This window comes from Dendrobates tinctorius, unplaced genomic scaffold, assembly GCF_039654945.1.
Source record: "Dendrobates tinctorius isolate UK_male_01 unplaced genomic scaffold, ASM3965494v1 ptg000007l, whole genome shotgun sequence".
In the NCBI taxonomy this organism is placed as follows: domain Eukaryota; kingdom Metazoa; phylum Chordata; class Amphibia; order Anura; family Dendrobatidae; genus Dendrobates; species Dendrobates tinctorius.
The window spans coordinates 27,816,052-27,831,829 of NW_027361675.1; the positions used below are offsets into that span (position 1 = coordinate 27,816,052).

At 43.5% G+C, this 15,778-nt stretch overlaps 1 protein-coding gene across 1 annotated transcript in view; it reads left to right on the top strand.

The window, feature by feature from the left end:
• The first annotated feature begins 10,153 nt into the window (after positions 1 to 10,153).
• HPCAL4 (hippocalcin like 4) overlaps positions 10,154 to 15,778 on the top strand; it is a 117,516-nt gene continuing 111,891 nt past the window's right edge. Inside the window, exon 1 of the mRNA XM_073572954.1 lies at positions 10,154 to 10,445. The gene's annotated coding sequence lies outside the window, so the exon portion shown is untranslated. The remainder of the gene's footprint in view (positions 10,446 to 15,778) is intronic.

Below are 15,778 nucleotides of genomic sequence, written 5' to 3' on the forward strand. Positions count from 1 at the left end.
AAACTGAAAGCCTGATTCTCCATAGAAAAAAGGATTAGTACGGAACGTGAGGAGTAAAGAGAACAGAGGACGTGGGTTGGAGGAGAACCCTTCCTAGAAGTTCTAAGCGCAAGGCCGGGGCCCGGTCCCTGAGGTTGTATGGATACTAATGGTCCTGCAGCAGACACCGGAGGAATAGAAGTAGTGACCACTTTATTCCCACACAAGACTTGGGGGCACAACAGCAACTGGATAGTGAGCCGGGACATAGTAGCAAGGAGTCGCCGAAGCAGGCTACAGCTGTCTGCCGTACAAGTAGAATTCATAGGAACATCGGACAGGAGGAACTCCAGTGTAACTCAGTACTAGGAGTACTTCATCTAAAGGCGCTATAGAGGAGACGTTCAGAAAGGCATATGTTGGCGGGGTGTTGGAAAGGAGTATTCCATCTGGCCTGGAGGTTGACTATTGTGAGCTCATTTTCTTGTTCACCTTTGATGTCCGATGAACTCCCTCTGCTGGTGAAAGGAGGTGGTGAAGCTGATTTGGATGGGAGAAACCTGTCACCTGAACAGGTGGATTGCGATTGGACATCCGGAATCTCTGAGTGGATATAAGGCAGCTGACGCCCTGTAGGGTTGCTGGTGATTTCTCTGCTCTGAGCTCTGGCCTCCAGTTCAGTTCCTGTCTTCTAAAGCTAAGTTTTGCTCTGTTATTGTTCCATGAGATTTTGTCTGATTTGCTTAGTTTTGTGTTTTGCCAGCCCCGGCTGGGGCTCTGCTGAATTTCCATTTTTGTCCCTGATCGGTTAAATCTCTTTTGCTCTGTCTTCAGAATATATCGGAGTGCTGATATAGGGATTTTGAAGTCTAGTGACTTCAGGGCCGTTTTTCCTATCAGACGTGTTGGGACATTTTTGGTAGGGTTTTTGCGGATTGCAGCCAGCATCTTTTCTGTCCTTTCCTATCTAGTTAGTTGGGCCCCATCGTTTGCTCTGCCTGTCTTTCTGCCTGTGTTTGTGTTTTCATGTTTTCACTGACGATACATGTTGGGGGCTGTCTATTGCTTTGGGGTCTGCTCTGGGGCAGTTTAGATTTACCCTTTCTTTCTTTAGGCTTATTTAGTTCTCTGGCTGTGAAGAGGCGTCTAGGACCACCGTAGGAACGCTCCACGGCTATTGTTAGTTGTTGTGAATAGGATCAGGGGTCTTCAATCCGCTAGCTACCAACCTCTCCGGTTTTCTGGACTTAGCTTGCATTTTTGTTTTTTCCTCCTCCGGTGACTCATTCATAACAGTTGACTAAGTCCCTGACCCGGAGGTCATGGCACGGAGGCAGGCACCTGTTTGCACAACAGACTGTGAGTAAAACTTTGGAACTGCATGCTCTGGTATCCTCCACTTATTCCTGCACCAGCACACCCTGCACTGCTACATCTTGGTGCTCGACACTGCCTCACCTACGCCTTCCTTTGGCCTCTACATCTACACTGCCCTGGGACTACAGCTCTACCTGTGGGGAGCTGTACCATCTTTGCTGCGCCATACAATCAGTGCCAGAGGATCTGCATGCAGCGTCGGCTTAACATCTTCCTTGCCGAGCACCACAGGTGGTGTCACAAACTATTCATTTCCACTACATTTCACCATCCAATCTCCCTTTTACTTGGGCACCCAGGGCCACGGACTGGGTCACCACTGCTGTGACATTCACATCTGAGAGACCGGCCCGGTACAGAGTACCCCACAGCCCTGGGAGGGCGACCCAAACTTGGCGTCACAAACAGGATGATGACACCCGATGCCATCGGGTTCTGTGTGCCTAAGACTCAAAGTTTTTGAAAATGTGCAGAAGACCCAATTTAATAGACCGTAAAATGAATGCTAAAAATGGCCGCTGGCGCGGTGAAGAAGGGCGTGACAACATGGGTGGTCCTAAGAAAAGACCGCGAACTGTCCTGGGCCTCACCTGTCTGAACTTCTATGCAACAGCAACATGGCCCACCCCCCGAGGGGTTCATATACTGGCCTGGTATGGAGGAGTTGGAAGAAGACGCCACCCCCAGAAGGAGGAGCAGAGGCCAGTGGCGGGAAAAGAGCTCAGGCAGGAAGAAGAACGCCAGAACGCCATGATGGAAGGAGGAAAGAAGCCAGAAGAACAGGGGGAGGAATGGCAACTTGCCCCCAGGCCGCCTCTGCGGAGTATACGACCGCTGAGACACCCTCTGCAGCGTCTGTCACCGCCTCAAAGCAGATATGGTCGTCTGGTTAAGGCCTGCCCGGAGGAGGTACATGAGGGTTCTGGAGCGGAATGGAGAACTGGGACCGCTCCCCCGTCTGGACCGGGCACGGCTGCGCGGGCCCCTGCTGACGGCCTTGGCAGAAACCAACCTTGCCCCTGGCCAGATTCAGCTGCAACCTGCCCCGCTGGCAACTCCAGGAATTGCGGCCGCCGCTGCTCACTACCCTGCACCCGCACCGGGACTGGAGCCTCAGCAGGGAGCGCAAGGGGTGATTGCCGCCCCGGACGTGACCTTGGTGTTGGGAGTAGAGCCAATGAATCGGAATGGCCTGATTGACCCTTGCCGGTCGCCCCAGGCTACGGTACCCATCACGGAGGTCCCGATGGAACTGGGGGAGGACGATCCAGTGGTGCCGGCGATAACACCTGCTGAACCGCTGACCGCAGCAGAGGTACCCCTGGAAATTGCTGACACGCCATCCCCCGAGGCAGTCGACGTATCCATGGCCCTTTCGCTTACCCCGACCGGTCCCAATCTTACCCTTTGGGAGGCGGCCTGCGATTAGCAAGCAATCAATCACAAGATGAGGATACCCCAGGAGGGCATCACCACTAGTAATTTACAGTAACCTAACTTTGTTGCCCAGGAAGGTATTTGCACCATTGTGCCAGTTTTTTCAGTTTTTCTAATATCTTTCTATTTTTGATTATGTTATCTGTTGATCCAGTTGTTGCCTAGTTCCATTGGCAGCCTTTGCACTTAAACTGTGGAGATCAAGGACGCTAAGTGATCCGGAACTGTAAATGTAAATAGTTTGCACCTCTTTAGGTGCTCTCTCTTGGTTTTACATAAGAACCTTCCCTTGAACAAGGATTTCCTAGGAATAAGGACATTTCAAGACATAATGGCCGGACCAGTGTCTACTCTTTGCACTTATTGATAATGCTTAATATTTTTTGAATAAGAAGCTAGACAATGGTAGTGTGTAGTGAAAGTATTAATTACAGATTTTATAGGGTCTAATTGAGAAAGAAATACAGTGACTGTGTTACAGAGTTTGAATAAAGATGTGAGAGTTAAATAAAAATGTGAAAGATAAACGGAGAAGAAATGTGTCACTAGCAAAGGTGTTGCTCGATTGATAGTGAATCTGTTGCTATAGCACTTTGAATTAGGTAGCATAACTTTAAATATAGATAGACAGTTAACTGGTTTGTAACGTTCAAGAAACGGTGCCTCCCACTTTGGGAAGTTTAGTATAAGACATGTTTATTATGCAATATAAAAATTTTGCATGTTCCTGTATTGTCAACTGTGTTTGCCTTGCAGCCCGCAGACATGCTGTGTTTAACGGGGGGTATGTGGCGCCCCTGAGGCTCGGTCGCCACAGAGGTACTGCACCTCCTCCTGAGGTGTGGTATCCCACCGTCCAGGTAAGGTGGAGACCCCCAACCAAACTCCAACACCTGCACCCCACACCACAAAGTAGTGTAGCAAAGCACCTTCGGCGGCTCCCTGCTTGGAGTGTAGCAAAGCACCCATTGGCGGCTCCCTGCTTTGAACACGAAACATGCTGGGAGGTGGGTGGAGTTAGTTTACATTACAAGGAGCGGGAAGAGTTTAGGATCAGATGAGAATCGGCAATTCCTCAACCTATCTGGACACCCAGAGCATCTCCCCTGGAAACAGCCCAATCAATCCACTTCCAGAAACCCAGGAGAGGATTACTAGCCATGATGTTGATCTAAACTAACTTTTGTTGCCCAGGAGGGTATTAGCAAGTTCCAGTTTTTCTATTTTTGATTATGATGTTTATTTGTTGATCCTGTTGTTGCCCAGTTTTATTGGCAAAGTTTTTCATACTTGAACTGTGGAGATCATGGACGCTGAGTGATCCAGAACTGTAATTGTAAATCGTTTGCACCTCTTTAGGTGAACTCTCTTGGTTTTACATAGGAACCTTTCCCTTGGAACAAGGACTACCTCGTTATAAGGACATTTCCAGACATGATGGCCGCACCAATGTCTATTCTTTGCACTTATGAATAATTCTTAGTATTTTTGAACAAGAAACTAGAAAGTGATAATGTGTAGTAACAGTATTAATGACAGATTTTATAGGGTCCAATTGAGCAAGAAATATAGAGAATGTTTTAATAAAGATGTGAAAAATTGAGTAAAAGTATGCAGGTGACGAACCAGGTGTTGACGTTTGTCACTCCTTAAGAAAGTAGAAAATGTGACTGATAACAAAGAAAAGAAATGTGATGATAGAAAATGTGTTACCCAAGCTGATAATGAATTTGCTCCATAGCACATTAAAATTAGGTAGCATAACTTTAAATATAGATAGACAGTTAAATTGTTTGCAACGTTCACGAAACAGTGCCTCTCACATTGGGAAGTTTAGTATAAGACCTGTTTATTATGTAATATAAAAATTTTATATGTTCCTGTATTGTCAACTTTGTTTGCCTTGCAGCCCGCGGACGTGCTGTGTTTAACCGGGGGGGGGGGGGGTATGTGGCGCGCCTGAGGCTCAGTCGCCACAGAGGTACTGCACCTCCTCCTGAGGTGTAGTATCTCACTATCCAGGTAAGGTGGAAACTCCTGACCACACTCCAACACCTGCAACCCACACCACGAAGTAGTGTAGCAAAGCACCTTCGGTGGCTCCCTGCTTGGAGTATAGCAAAGCACCCATTGGTGGCTCCCTTCTTGGAACACGAAACGTGCTGGGAGGTGGGTGGAGTTAGTTTACATTACAAGGAGCGGGAAGAGTTTAGGAGTTGGTTAGAGAGCTGGAGAGAAGATCCCCGGAGAGAGGAATAGATGGATGGAAGTGCTGCAGCAGATCCCAGTGACCTGGGTCTGCTGGCAAGGGAAAGGAAGAGAGAGAGCAACGTAGACTGAAAGCCTGAATCTCCATAGAAGGAAAGATTAGTACGGAACGTGAGGAGTAAAAGAGAGCAGAGGACGTGGGTTAGAAGAGAACCCTTCCAAGAAGTTATAAGCGCAAGGCCGAGGCCCGGTCCCCAAGGTTGTATGGATACTAATGGTCCTGCAGCGGACACCAGAGAAATAGAAGTAGTGACCACTTTATTCCCACACAGGACTTGGGGGCACAACAGCAACTGGATAGTGAGCCGGGACTTAGTAGCAAGGAGTCCCCGAAGCAGGCTACAGCTGTCTGCCGTACAAGTAGAGTTCATAGGAACATCGGACAGAAGGAATTCCAGTGTAACTCAGTACTAGGAGTACTTCATCTAAAGGCGCTATAGAGGAGACGTTCAGAAAGGCACATGTTGGCGGGGTGTTGGAAAGGAGTATTCCATCTGGCCTGGAGGTTGACTGAGTCCCTGACCCGGAGGACACGGCACGGAGGCAGGCACCTGTTTGCACAACAGACTGTGAGTAAAGCTTTGGAACTGCATGCTCTGGTGTCCTCCACTTATTCCTGCACCAACACACCCGGCACTGCTACATCTTGGTGCTCGACACTGCCTCACCTACGCCTTCCCTTGGCCTCTACATCTACACTGCCCTGGGACTACAGCTCTACCTGTGGGGAGCTGTACCATCTTTGCTGCGCCATACCATCAGTCCCAGAGGATCTACATGCAGCGTCGGCTTAACATCTTCCTTGCCGAACACCACAGGTGGCGTCACGAACTATTAATTTCCACTACATTTCACCATCCAATCTCCCTTTTACTTGGGTGCCCAGGCCCACGGACCGGGTCACCGCTGCTGTGACATTCCCATCTGAGAGACCGGCCCGGTACCGAGTACCCCACAGCCCTGGGAAGGTGACCCACCTGCAAGGAGAGAGCGCGCACACAGGGCCTCTAGTAAGATGTTTCAAAGGGCCGGCGGCCCACTTTGTGTTACATAGCCGCCAGCCCACCGGGAATCTGCCCGGTTCGCCAGATTGTGAATCCGGGCCTGCCTGAAACATGGCGGATCCGCAGCAGAATCCGCAACGTGTGCACATAGCCTTACAAATGCTTTTCCTAATATCTAGAAATTAGGACTGCAATAGGAAAAGTATTGCTTTCGCATTCAAATGATGTCCGTCCTCTCATGAAGTAGATGAAAGAAAATCAGAACTTTATTTTAGCATTTATTTTCTGACCCCAACACTATTTTTATATATTTTTTAATAATTACTATTCATGAATTAATTTTCTCACCTAAGAACAATGATGGTAATTTTGACACGTGTACTATTTGTAATCCATGATGGGGAGAACTTGGGGTTCTACAAGGGCTGATACAAAGTGTCCACAGTATACATTCAGAGGGGAAAAATTGCCCTAGTTAAGTGATGACTCCTTAAGGTATAGATATCAGAACCGTGTTGTGTAATGTATCAAGATAGATTTTTATCTACTGGAATATAAACATTGACTGTTTCTAATGAATGACTGCAATCAGAGATCTAGGGAACCATGAAAATTGAAAGACAAATTATAATGGAGATTGGTATAACTTTTCTTTATTTAAACTTTATTTGCTGAAACTTTAATAAACCGTGCCAAACATAAGTTCAGTAAGGCAATTCTACCGTGTCATAGCCAGTGCATTTAGATAACTGCATTTGTTTTCTTAAAAGGAAACTGTCAACAGGTTTTATTACCATAACCCAAACACATATATTAGGTTGCTGTAATTCAGAATTAATATACTGTATATCTTAGTTTTGGTAATTGTTCCAAAATAATTCTCTATTTATTTTTTTATGCCAATGACCTGCAAATGCAGGGGGTTTGGCCATGCACTTACAGTTGTCTCCCATCTTTCCAATTTACTCCACCTTCTGCCGCTCTACTTTGCTCACTGATTGACAGGTCAGTCTTATTTGAGGGACCTGCTTCCCCAGCGTAAATTTTCCCACATCAGTCATCTTCTCAGAGGGGGCTGCGCATGTACTGGTAGTGACAGCACCAGTGCAAGATTTCCAGAGGGGTGAGCAAGTCACTCAGACCAAAAGTGACCTGTCAATCAGGGAGCAAAGCACGGCAGCAGGCGGGGTCCTGGAAAGAAAGCGGTAAGCACAGAAGCAAGCCTCCTGCACTTGCAACTTGTTGTGATAATAAACTGAATAGAGGATTACTATGAAATACAAAGAAAGATTCCAAAAAGAAAGGTATGGATCTATTCAGGATTACTGCGACTTAACTTAGATGTGTATGGTGTGTGGTAGTAAAACCTTCTGACAGGTTCCCTTTAAAGAAGCAGCTCTAAGAAATGTTCCTAAAAACACTGTGATGGAAAAATGCATTGTGATACCATAATCACAGTTTTTACATGAATTTTTAGTGTAATTTTTTTTTCTCAATGAAACCAATGGGAACACCGCTAAAAAGTCACGAAGACCTTGTGGAATAGTGATAGGCATGTTGTGGTCTCAAAAGCGACCAACATACGGTATCTCAGAAACCAGATCGTGATTAGGACTTTTATAATTTCCATACAAACTATAAATAAAAAACGTGCAGAGGAAAGTAGCCTGAGTTGAAGAATACTTTATTTTGTTTGTATTTTTCTTTTGTGTATTTCACAGTAGTAAAATATGAAAAATCTTATTTTGTGTGCGGAAAAATTGCCCAGACTGTGACATAAAATGCATATATACAGTTGTATACAGTAGTATACATATGTATTAATACTCAAATATAGTATACGTTTTGCTTGAAAAAAATAGTGCATGCATCTCTAAGGCCAGGGTCACACTTGCAACTGCAATGCGAGAAACTCGCACGAGTCTCTTGCCTCAATACCCAGCACTGCCACCAACACTCGGGACCGGAGCGCTCAGCTGCATAGAAAGACATGCAGCCACATGCTCCGGTCCCGAATGCGGCAGTGCTGGGTATTGAGGCAAGAGACTCATGCGAGTTTCTCGCATTGCACTCACAAGTGTGACCCCAGCCTAAGATGTGATATACCAGCAAAATAAGTCATTCATTCAGAGCACAGATACTGTATGCTGCTAAAAGACATAGTGCATGCATTGGTCTTTTCCCATAGACTATGAAGGCCGACACATATTTTGAATGGCCCCTCAATGATATTGGAGAATTATACCAAAGTGTAAAATCACTAACGGAAGTTTCTTTTAAGCTTCATTCAGACATCTATTTTTCATGTGCTTGATCAATCTGTGATTTATAGTAAAATGTATCCACTCTATGGGGCTCTTCACAAGTCTGAGTTTTTTTGCTGGCCAAAACATAGGAGATATTTCCAATTTTGGTATTACTCAGGCTAAGTTCACACGAGTGTGTGAAAAATTGTCAATTTTTCATGAAGACAAAAACATACAATCTTTCATGTACATCGTCACCCACATGTCATATCCATGTGTGTTTTTAACATCCAGATTACATCTGTCTTTACACATCAATAATTGAAAGAATTATTAAAAAGGCCAAATCCAATGTTAATATTTGCAATGGATCTATTAAAAATGGATGCCTTAACAGATGATGTTTGTAACTTTTTATTGCTCACTATACGCTTGTGTGAAGAAACCCGCATGGATCAAACTTACCTAATCAAGTCAATGGGTTTATGAAAAACAAACAGCAGACTGATGGCATCCAAACTGAACCCTAGAACTGTGTGTTTTTCACTCATAGTTAAAGGTTGAGAAACCACCATCAGTTGTTTTCTTTTCTGCGGACACTTGGTCCACAAAACTGATCAGAGACAACTGAATAGCCTTATGAAGTATACCTTGTAAAGCGTGTAGTATGGTGGCTCAGTGGTTAGCACTGTTGCTTTGCAGCGTTTATGTCCTGAGATCAAGTCCCATCAAGGACAACATCTGCAAGGAGTTTGTATGTTCTCCCTGTGTTTGAGTGGGTTTCCTCCCACTCTCCAAAGAAATACTGTTAGGGAATCTAGATTGTGAGCCCCAATGAGGACAGTGATCATTACATCTCTGTGTATTTAAGTCAGTAAAATACATAAGCTATAATGGGTATGGGTCTTATTTGTGAAAAACACAGAATGTGAAATATGGAATCTTGAATGAGGCCTCAGTTATCATTAGGGAGGTCAAATCTGGTAATACATTGAAGTCAAGAATAAGCGAATGCATCACCAAGTTGTAAGGTGAAAAGTGACTAGAATCAAACAACAATCCAGGTAATGATTTGGAAATTGGGAGCTGTAACATAAAGCAAATTCTCAATGGCAGCATCTTATTCGTCAGTGTAAAAGCCTGCCGACTGTATCCTGGAAGCCTTGCGTGATGGACAGATATGCTTTTTTCTCCCCAAATTGATTTTTAAAAGCAGATCCACTTAATAAAATGGAAAACGACCTATGCAGGGGCAATACGTACAAAGAGTACATTAAGGCTACGTGCACGTTTACATTCTTCTCCTTCAGATTTCCATTGTTCATTGACAGCTCTAATAGTGGATTTATGCTGTGCTATTCTATCCAGCTGACAGTAAAGAATATCCGACAGGCTCATTATAAGCCGTTGGGGTTCATATTGTTCTGCTACGGATCTGTCATGGAAGCCATGATCCTAGTATAACCAGAGCCTTCCATGCAAGAAGTATTTTGAGATCTATATATTTGCATTCTCATACACAGCAGTGCTCCATCTTTACGACTTACGTCATAACATCATATGGAAGCTAAGCTTATTCCCCACGAAGGTCTGTTTCACAAAAAAAGAGAAATGCTTCTATTACTGCATATATTGGACATTACTTTGCACGGAGTTTACACTGGGGTGTGCTGTGCTGCTATATCTGGGTGTATGTGTAAATGCATGTATCTCCGTACGTGTACCCATGTGAATATCAATTGCATCATTCCATTGGAGCGCTGCACATTTTTCTTACAGATTCTGTTTCCATGGAAACAAGTCAATGTGTGCAGCCTCCTAATACCCTTACTGAACTAAACAGTCATTTGCAAGCCCCTAAGCTACCAATAGCCAAACCTGCACCTTCAAGAGTAATACTGAGCCACAAAGCCATCACACCTGAATGATTGATAGAACCACCAATGACTGAAGCTAATCTGTGCAAGAGGTGGGACTATGCTAATGAGTGACTGGGAAACATCGTGATCCAGGTTCTGTTTTGTTGCCCCCCAAAAGCAGCTCATCGTGACCATTAGAGAGATCTCAGACACAAGAACCGACAACGAGAGCAGGAGTGTGGGAGAAATTGAAGACAAGGCTAGCAATTTGTAAGGTGAGTCCATTTCTATTGAACGCTTTGCATGTGAGTGTTGTATAAGAGGGTGTGCACGGTGCCATATGGCTGCAACCTGGATGCTCTGCACAAGTCCTCCTACACTAGAACTCTCAGCAATGGTTTTATCCACCAGCCTTCATCCATCACAATGCAGATTATTTTATACATCCGGCGTACGACTGGTTAACCGCTTCCTTTACAATAGACACGTCATCTCAATAATTCTAGGGGAATGAGAAATTCCAGAATCAGAAAACATAATTGTCCCCCCCATCAAACAATGGAGCACGTATGCAACAGATGCAACAGGTGAGAAAAATACCAACGGGCACAATATTACGCATATTGATTGGAATCATTAAGACGATACATTTGTCTCCGTTGATGCATAGACGTCTTAGAAACAAATAGTGGTATTATTTGCTCCATATACATAAACAAACATAAGACTAGATCCTCCCATGGTATAACCGTGTGGGCTTTCTGTGTGAATTTCACAGGGGGGTGGGGGTGACAATGCTTTGCGGGGAAAGTGAGGCACATAAACACCCTCAGAATGCACTCTGGAGCTCTGTGTGTACCAGGCAGCAGTTACCATGGAAACCACCTCAGCGCCAGCTCTCACTTACACAGGACAGAAGATGGGAGTGATGGAGGCTGAGGAGAAGAGGGACATTTCCTAATAAGACGGATTGGACCATAAGGAGCCAGTTTATGTGATCGGTGGTAATCACACAATGGGAGCATTTATCCAACATATGCATGCTCAGAATATAGGAGTTATACAGCACTGTCCAGAAACATTCTAAAAATGTTACACAAAGGGGTGGTCTCACTTCTACACAAATGCCAAATAATAAGATCAGGCATACCCACCTGCTCTCACTCCCGCTGATCCAGCGCTGGCTTTGACGGGGAGCAATGGCATTCTGTTCTTTGTTCATGTGACTGTTGAGGCCTGTGATTGGATGCATTGGCTGAAATGGCGCGTCACTGGATATGCCACCAATGACATGGCATTCAGCCAATTAGAGGCCTCATCTGTCCGGTGACCGAAGATCAGGACGTCATAGCCTCCTGTCCCAGTGCAGACCCCCCAAAGCAAATTGTGATACATCTTCAGAGGTTAGAGCAAGTGAGTATGTTTGATTTTATTACTTATCACCCATCCCCACCGCCTGTAAATTTGGTGTACGAGCAAGATAACCCTTTTCAAAGATTTGTTTATTCCTACCTGAAAACAACATAGCACTTGTATAATGAAAAGTTCTGCAACGTCCCAGTATGTTCAGCTTCATTTATCAAAACTTTGTTGTCCATAGCAGCTAATCAGAGCCCAGCTTTCATCTTTAGACAGCAGTTTAATTTCGTAAACCTGAGCCTTGATTGGTTGCTGTGGGCAATTAGTTATTAGACAGCTTTAAAAAATAATCATATGTCCTTTCCAAGAATGCTATAAGAACGTTAAGCTGAGTAGAAAAGAGGAAAAAAATTTGCATGACCCTGGTCTGAGTTCCTCGTTAGTTCTCTGCGAACTTCCTAGTCCAGCACTGGCATCCGGCATTTTGAAGGCCCACATGATGTCACAACGCATATCTTGTAGTCGCAAGACCTAGTGGCTAGGCCGCAAACAACTTCACGATGTCACAGAGGCCTTATAAACGCCAGAGGAAGATATAGTTGTGAATCATGTATTCTAACAGTGCATAGCCTGTTACGCAAATACATGAAGGTGCATAAGTAAGGCTCTGTTCAGACCCGTATTTTGCATTACATAACTCATTAGTAAAATATTAGGGGAATGGATCAATTTTGACGACAGTTCCAAACTGAAGCAGAAGAGTCACAATTACTATAATGGGGTCTGGCTGAATTCTATTTTGTGGCCATTTTTGACCAGAACAAAAAGTCCTACAAGCTGTGCGTTAAGGTCTGTTAAAAAACACAAGCAAAACTACTTGGACCCCATTATAGTTAGTGATTCTTTTCTACTTCAGTTATGTGTTCGTTTTGAAAAGGATCAATTTACCTATTTAGATCTGTTTCCCCCATTTTCGTAACTAGTTTCTGGTCCAACATTGACGTTTTATTCCACAGTTGCACTCCTATGGAGGTGCAAAGCAACAAAATAAAAACAGTGGGTGCATAGCCATATACGTCAGTAATAATTATTTAACTTCTGCCTGTTGCTGTCACTGGGAACGTTTGTTACGTCCAGGTTTACACCACTATTATTGATTTCAATATTAAGCTGTACAAAATTACGAAGTCAGCTTCCTTAATGTTGACTGCCCCCATTTTTTACATAGTGCTCAGAATGAAGTAACTAAATAAGACTCCCATTATGACTGTGCCTGGTACATGCCTGTCTCTATTTCCTTCTGCAGCAATGATGGGCCATAACAGAGACATATGACCGCTTCAGCCAATCATTGGCTGCAGCAGGTCACCACAGCGGCAGAGTACAGTCAAGACGCAGAGACTGGTAGTGAAAATGGGCAGTATTAGGATGGGAGAGGTGCGGGGTCAGTAAAGTAAGCATTGATGTGGTACTTTCTGAGTAATTTGTTAAAATAAATTTTACTCCCCAGACAATCCATTTACAGGTGCTGTCCAAGATTTTAAAAATTGTTTTTCATTTTTTCAAGCAATGCCATTCTTTTCAATGTACTTTGCCTGAAATAGAATAGAAATCTAGATAGGAAATCCCTACGATATATTTTTCAAACAAGGCAAACGATTTTGGTAAACTGCCCTCTAATTCACCCAGGTATTCACATAGACATTTGGATTCAGAAGTATTTGGACAATGACCAAATTTTCCTAATGTAGTATTTGTACATGAATACAATGGATCTCAAGCATCAAATATTTAGGAATTACAATAATGTTTTTCATAGTGTCTCTATTCTTGCAGGCTAAAAAGAAATAGAACAATTGAATAATAATTAGACATGATTGAATTGATTGGCTGCAAATTAAATTTGATTTGACTTTCATGAAATTTACAGGTCCTAGCAATCTGAACAATTTGCGATTCGATACACATGGTCTCCCCCCAAAAAAAAACAAAAAAGCCTGGAGACATCTCACACTTGCCTGAAGTTTACATCAGGCCGGGGTCACACTTGCAAGAAACTTGCACGAGTCTCACGTCTCAATACCCAGCACTGCCACCAGAACTCTGGACCAGAGTGTGTTGCTGCACGTATTTCTATGCAGCTGAGCGCTCCTGTCCGAGTGCCGGCGGCAGTGCCAGGTATTGAGACTCGAGACTCAAGCAAGTTTCTCGCAAGTGTGACCCCGGCCTCATCCAGAGAGTAGGCTCACAAAGGGTCAGGTACAGGCTTCTCCATTAATCATTGCAGCTATCACAACACATGATCTTTCCGCAGTTAATTAGAGGGGACTATCATAGGCACTATAAAAGATGAAGGAAGGGAAAACAGTGGCCATTTTTAGAGTTTTACAGCCTAATGATAGGAGGTCAGGGCACACTGCTTATTAGTAGGCATAGAAAGTCCTAAATCATAGTGTGGTATTCTATTGCAGCGCTGAAGAGCATAGAAAATGAGAGTCGGCTCATAGCGAGATTATAGCGAGGTGCCGCACCTGCAGTCAGTATGAATGTGAATTGATTTATCCTTGACATACTGCAGTACTACACTGTAATAACACCTTAATTTTTTTCATTCTTGACATACTACAAACCAGGATGCAGTTTAAATTCATTTAGTCCTAATTTTCCTGCTGAAGAAAAATGCTGAAACCAAGACTTGTATGTCTGAGAAATAATCAATAAACCACAGGCCATGAGTGATATAAGTTTTTGCATTATTTTTGTAAAGGTATTTTTTAAGACAAAAGACAAATCTCAACATTCTAGAAACTTAAATGCAAGTGTCTATCTCACAAAGTGTGTGTATTAAGAATTCTTTATTTCTTTGCACACTTATTGTAATACTCCAATATTAAACTCATGCATGCCACATAAATATAGTGGCCTTTTACAGGCTTTTGGGATGTGTACCTGCCAACTTTTTTGTGAAAATCTTGGAGAATGTGTGTTTTTTTTTAATTTTTAAAAATAAAGAGTGTCTAAGAGGGAACATTTCTACTTGTGGAGAGTGCTAAGATGGCGTTAGTAGACTTAAAGTCTGAAACACATGTCTGCAAAATGTTTTCAAGACAAAATTGTTTGTCTTCTATGACTCACATTTTTGGTATATCTCAGTGCCTTCCTCATTTTTGCTGAAATTAGTTTTTTTACAGTGAATTTCTAGGTAGGACCCCTGCACAGGATTGGGCCCCTGAGCAAAGATGAGCACAAAAGTCATACACTGTTGTAACTTTGCTAGGAAATGTTCTTTGTACTCCATTAGGGAACCTGTCAGCAGGGTTTTGATAAGTAAAGTACACAATTGGCCACATTGATGCTATGATACTGACTAAAATGATACCTGTGGTGAATAAATCCATGTTGAGTAATCAGGGTTTGAAAGTTTTCTTATAATCATAGCTTTGTGCATCTGGTTGGGCCTGTGGTGTGGGACTGTGGGTAGTTTCTTCAGCTCTGCCATGGCCCCTCCGCTGCTACTGTTTTCTTTATCGTCCTTCTGATTGAAACTTCACGCCAGCACCATCCTAGCTTCAGGCGGTGCTTGTGCACATAGATCTCCTGGCAGACTTCACAAAAATGGCACCGGTGGCGGTGGCAGCGCATGCACAAACTGACCTCTCAGCAGTAAAATGTCACAGGTGGTGGCACATGCGCAGATTGAGATTTTGGCTCATCATCTAAATCAGTGCATGTGCTGCGGCACGGGCACTTTTTTTACTGAAGACTGCCAGGGAAAGGATTTCTTCATCACAGGTAGCATTGTAATTAGTATCACAGCGCCAATGTGGCCATGTGTGTACTTTACTTAGCAAAAGCCTGCTGATAGGTTCTCTTTAATAAAAGTTTCTTTAATGCAATTCTAATTTTTTGCTAAAATGTTTAATGATTTTTTGGGTTGGATAAAATTGATCAGTAGAACCCTTTGCAGTACTAAGCCCTTGCAAAGAAGTGTGAACATAAAAGGTTCTGGTAGTATTTATTTATACTCCCTGTATTCACTATGAAACAAATATCAGGATTGGGCCTCTGCACAATGGTGGGCATATAAGACAAAGTTTGTTGTAAAAAAATTATTGAGCTTCGATGACAATAACTTTTCTTTCAGTCTTGGCTTCTTCCTCATTTTGGTGAAATTAATTTTTCTTGAGGGGAACAAACTGCTATAAATTTGCCCATCAGGGCACAATTACAGCAATTGGTGTAACTTAGC